Raw genomic sequence first — 6,502 nt, forward strand, 5'->3', positions numbered from 1 at the left:
TAACCATTTTTTTAAACCAAAACTAGAAGCTAAGCAACACATTAAGCATGATAACCAGAAATGTATCTTGGAAGTTGAGGATCAGACATCCGCAAAGGGGAAGTAAAAGACTGCGCACATTAGGTAATAAGAATAAGGATCCCAGTCCGAAGTCAGGTTTCAGGAAGCAATGGCCTTATCTATAAATGCTGTGTTCTGGAAGTAAGGATGAAAAGTCATGACTAATTGAAATCCTGAGCACAAGATATAAAGTTTTCAGGCTCAATTTTGTGTAAACCATATGGTATAAAAACCTTAAATATATCAATCTGTTCCAGAATTGGTGGAAACAGCCACAGAAACTGTTCTCTGGAAGGCATCCACAACACACTGCCCTCATGAGACTCCTTAGGATTTAACGTCATGGAATTTGAACTTCCAGAACACACATACATAACCAGTAGACATATAAGAAAGTTCAATGCTAAGAAAGACAACCATAAATTAAGTAATTGGGGGATTTATGATTGGGAATTAGAGCTATTACAGTAACCTGAGAGGGACTTTAAAATAAATATTTGAGATGTGTAAAGAAATAAAGGGATTTGTAACATTATAAAATAAAAAGGGAAAAATAATGCAGAAGGAAGAGACAATAAAAATCAACAAAATCTAAAGCTTAAGGGTAAGGATTACTCACTACCTATGTGACCTTAGGCATGTTGCTTAACTCTCTTCCCCTCAGTTTCCCAATCTGTAAAATAGGACAACTTAGATTTGATAAGGAATTTAACATAGCTAAAGAATTTAGAATAGTGTTCTCTTGGTTCAGCATGATCAGTCATTACATATTAGCACTTATTACTAGCAAAAATGATGTAACATCTATAAAATATGAATAGGCTAAAAAAGCAATTAGGAAAGAAATTCTCCCCTAGATTAAAATATTTTAGTGGAAAAGCTGAAAATCAGAGAATAGACAAGCCTGAATGTCAATATTATAATATTATATGTAAGATTGAGGAAATTTCAGAGAATTTAAAACAAATAGGATTAGAATTGGAAAACCATAAGAGAAAGTTTAAGATACACAAGGATTTGTTCTGGAAATTCCAGTATATTCCTAATATAAATACAGAACACAGACAATGGATATGATGATTTTTAAATAATATAATTATTTTCTGATTTAATGTGGCAGTCAAAGGTTATGGAGCCAGAACATGCCTTAAAACTGAACATTCTTAGACATCAGTGCTTGATAATAATCTCCATTTTCTGAGTTTAATATAATGGTCAGAACCAGTAAAGATGTGTTCCTTTGAGTATAAAATAACAACTATGCTAAATACTATAAAGGGAAAGGATGTATTGCTATTAATACCTAGGACAGGGAAAACTATTGTATTATGGAAGTCAGAAGAGGCCTGAGACTACAAAAATGTGTAGCTGTATCTGGGATAAAAATGGGAATGAGATTTTGACCTCCATGTAATAAGATGAATTTCAAATAGAAAAAGCATAACTCCATAATTTATATGAAATGATACATTATAATAAAATACATAAGTGAATGCCAAGATTAGATTAATGTAGTCACTTTCTATTATTATTATTATTTAGGTAAGAATAAAGATTCTTATGTTCCTAAGATGAGGCTAATGGAAAGGATTTCATGAAACTCCTTCTTGATCATGGGTTATTCCATTCTTGGTCCCCAACACCTTATCTCATATGAGCCACCAAAACACCTAAGGAAATCTATCAGTCTCTTTTCCCCAATGATCCATGCACCTTAGTCTTGACATTATTTGAATATAGTTGTTCCTGGGTTTTTTATTATTCAACAGACAGTGAGAAGATAGGTGGCTTCCTTAATTTTTAAAGTGAAAAGATCTCTTTCATAGGGTAATAAATAATGATTCCTTGACAAAAGTTAAAGGAGAAGACCCTCCAATTGTCTCATGTCTATCCTATTCTGACATGAGCTTTCTATCTTATAATTTAAGTAACATAATAAGAGCACAGATAACCATGTGAAGAAGAAAGCTTTACTGAAATTGACCATAATGCTTAGGATGTGAGGAAATCATTTTTAGTTCTTTAGGAGTTTTAATGTATTGAGGCGTTATTTTTGTTTTTTGATTTGTTCTATTTTGGTATGTGACAGATTTTTTTTTTTCAATTAAAATTAAGAAGACTACATCAAAATGGAATTTGGTTGGGGAAGGCCCTTCCTAAATGCACCTCCAATGTTATGCTAATGATAGACTACACTAATACAACACTACAGGTTGTGTTATAGTTATAATTGTACAATAATGGTGAGTCTGTGAGCATTCTGAATCAGGTGTCTGTGTTCCTAGTCAGGGCAAGGCCGAGCATGATAGGCATGGCCAGTTTCTGTGACACTTTAACTTTGGAAAGACTCTTCCCTGTGCATATCCAGTGCAAGAGTCACAACATATTTCGGTAGGCAATGAATTAATTATGAGCCAGTTTAGTTCTGAATGTGTAAAAAAGAAGACAGTCACATTTCCTTTCTCATTTTAGAAATAAATTTCAACAAAATGTCAGAATAGATGACCCAAAGTGTTCTTGAGGCCAGGAAAGAGCAGGGGAGTAAATATGTTTTGAGAATACATCATCTTGGGAATTTCTGAGACATGTTTCTTTTCTGTCATTGTTTAGTTTTTCTTTATGCATGTACATGGTACATACAGTGGTTATAACTAACCAGCATGGACCAGAAGAGATCATTCTACCCTTTACTGGAAATTCTGTGGGTTCATGTGATAGCTTGCTGTATGTGCTCCTCATTGGAGAGGAGAATCTAGCCCAATAGTTTTAATAATAGTTAGGGCTATCCCAAGAAATATCCAGTTGTTTTTCCCTGCCACACACTCACATATTCTCTAAATAAAATCAGGGGACTGAGTTAAAATGTAGGATGCTAGAGATATCCCTGAGGTAGCACAATTGAGTTCATGCAATTTTGGTTACATGAGGCAGGTAGGATACAGTGGAGGAACTGAAGAATAATTGCCAACTGGTTAATCTCTCAGGTGTGTGAATAGAGTCATAAGAAGGCAAATATGAGAATTTTTTATGGAGAAATTTTAAAGGGAATTTTGAAAGTCGATAATAAAAAATGTTTATACATACTGAGCACTGTTAATTGTACCTACCAATTTCAGAGCTCAGGATCTTAAGTAATATTAAAACATGCTATCAGAGGGCTGGGAATCAACTATATTTCCCACCTTTCATGAGTTTACCGGACTTTGCAACATGTGTTTGGTACTTTGAACTTATTCCTGTTCATCATATATTGCTATCTCTATTTAATTACTTTAAATGAATGAGCAATTTGTATTTATGTAAGATGACTTCAGTTTATGTTGAAGTTAGGTATTTGAAATTAACTTCTTGAAAAGTTATTCAAAAAATCGTATGACATAATGACTTTAAAAATTCCTACAGTGAAATTTATTTGAAGATGTCTATATCTCATACAAGATATACAAGCTGACGTAAGGCAACAGCCATGTTTTATTCAGCATAATATAGTGAATACCTGAAAAAAAATCTGGCACATGTTAGATGTTCAGTTAATATATTCATTTGCTCAATTTTGTAATTGACTTGCCAGTAGATACATAATACTAAGAATAATTTTACTTAATAAAAAGTACGGTAAATATAATAATACTCTCAGTGTGGTGGGAATGATTGAGAAAAGAACAGAGAATATCAGAGAAGAAAAAATCCATTTGTCTCTTTCTTCTATCTTACTAAGTTTTTAGGTTTAATTTTTAAGTATGTTTGAAATACTAATGATTTTGATATCAAACCCTGCCTCAAAAACACTTTCTAATTTAAATATAATCCATTTGAATTTATATGTCTTTCCTTTTAGCCCCAGTTATTTTGAATTATTTAGTGGAATCTTTGAAGGTAATTAAAGGGATTTAAGCCAACAAATCAGTCAATAGTTTCTGGTCACCTCACAAAGGAGTTAAACATTCCATCCGGTCCATGTATTTGATATTTCATGTGCCTTCATAATAGAGCCATCAATTTTCTGATTTACAAGCTGGTTGACAGAGTTAATACCCCAAAGGGCTACTGTAGTGTTAAGCTCCTAAAATTGTTTTAGACTCTCCCATAAATTAGACTATGGCCCAATCATGTACAGTTTTATCCTTGTGCTCCTTGAAAAAGCATGAGCTTGGTTTTCCAGAAACAATAATCTTTAGAAGAATAACCTATTGGTTCTATTTATTTATGTTTTCACTTTTGATGCTGACTAAATATTTGGGTTCACCATAACATGCTATAAGTCACACAAGTAACAATAGGACATTGCTTGACCTAATTTTTTGAAACTGGTACTTTAAGTATCAGCAGAGCCTAAAATAACTGAGCTGTCTATAGGTGTTTGCATTTGTTAGCTAAAATAATAAGATTTATAAATAGACAGGCCTAAGGTTTTGTATAGTATGAGTAACATAGTATGAGATTTTCACCAAAAAATATCTCTCCTAAGAAAAGGAAATCCCTTGAAACATACAATAGGTGACAGAGTATATTTTCTCATTTTCATGTTTCACTCATAGAATTGTCCTATGCAGTAAATTTTTTGGGTTTGTTAAATCAGCTCTATGTCTGACAAAAAGTTTGTTCCTGATTAATGTGTATGGTTAAAGTTACTGATATCAGTGGTATAAAAAATAAAAGAAAGCTTATGAATCTTATATCACTGTTTATTATATTAAAAAAATTCTGGCCCCAAACAGTTTTAACAGGGATCTTAAAATTTTTCTTTGATTTAAATTTTAAGATGAGGAAGATAAAAATATCCATACACCTATCTGCCTGCCTACACACACATCTGCACACGATTGTAGTAGCAAGAATGACACATCCTGTCCAGCCCTTCCCTTTCCCCTCCCCTACTTCCTTCTCCAATTGAAATAGCTCACTCTAAGGTCCGTCCTCAACTACATCCTAATTAATAGATCCCGGGGATAGCTTTTAGTCCTTATCCACTGGACAACTCTTGAGTATTTGGTTTTATTCACCGATATGCATTCCTATACCCTATACACTTTTTTCCAAAAGTGATCTTTCTTTATGCCGCTCTATGAAACTACAGTTTTCCAGCTCTCATCCCTATGTATCCCATCAAGTTCTCCTCTCATGATACTGTAGTCCTGACTCCTCAATATTAATTTCTTTTAGAATTAGGTCCTCCTCTTCTCTTTCTTTAACTTAACTCACTTATCTTCACCTGTCCTTTCCATCTTTTTTTTCTCTTCACTTTTAAGGCACTTCCTCTGGAAGCTTTCCCTTCATTCATACTGATAGTTTTGACCACTACCTATAGTGGGTTAGAGTACTACAGGGGCCCAGTAAATTACAATATTTTTCTCCAAACAAGTTCTGAACATATAAAGAAAAAAAAAAGACAGAGACTTAAGCAGATGGAAATAAAAGTATATCATTTATATTATTGAAAAAGCCAAAGTCTTTGTTGCCTATATATTTGGATATATAGGATTCTAGATAATGAGCCCCAATATAACAGAGAGCTACCCACCCAGTCATTGGCAGCAATGGACCACTGTGGTTTGCTCTATGGAAACATGATTTTTCTCTAGAGTACACATCAGGGAAAAAAAAAATATTCAAGAGCACATGCTCTCTGCAGACAGGATAAAACCCATGACAAGGGAAAATCAAAGATACTGAGTTTCACACACTCTGTTTTTCCTTTCAAACACCCAGATGTAATTGAGAAGATGAATTGAGGGAAGGGTGTTCTGGAAGTATTCTCCCCACAAAGGGAAACTCATCCCACCCAACATTGATGGTAACTCTCAAATCCATATGTCTAATCTCATTCTCCATTCTGAGGTGTAGTCCCATCTATCCTACAGAATGAAAGATAATTTTATTCAATTCTGTAACTGAACCTGTAAATTACACATACTGAAAATTGAACTTGCCATATCCTGCTATAAACCTTCTCTTCTTCTTATGACCCTACCTCAGTAAATAACTTGCTATTCAACCAGTTTTCCAAATATGAAAAGATAATAATCCTTTCCTTCATTTTCCACATCTACTTGGTTAATAATAAAACCTATCAGGTCTGCCTCTCTCACTTGATCTTGATCTTGAACTTGATCAGTTCTCTTGATCTGAACTCTTTCTACAATGCCTTCTATCACTGACGTATTTCATGCTGTCTTAATTTCTTATCTGTATACAAAAAGGGCATCTAAAAATGATTTCTGTCCACATATAACTATTATACAATGTTTTCTCTGAATTATAATCAAAGTGCTATTTCCAAAACAAAAATATAAAAGTAATACTTATTATTTTGGTAGTGTTGATAATGATAGCTACCATCTATTCTGAATTTACTGTGTGTCAGGCACAATCTAATATAGATAATCTCATCAATTATGCACACACACACACACACAAAGTGATATAGGGAGTGGTATTATTG

This window comes from Lemur catta, chromosome 4 (assembly GCF_020740605.2).
Source record: "Lemur catta isolate mLemCat1 chromosome 4, mLemCat1.pri, whole genome shotgun sequence".
NCBI classification, from domain to species: domain Eukaryota; kingdom Metazoa; phylum Chordata; class Mammalia; order Primates; family Lemuridae; genus Lemur; species Lemur catta.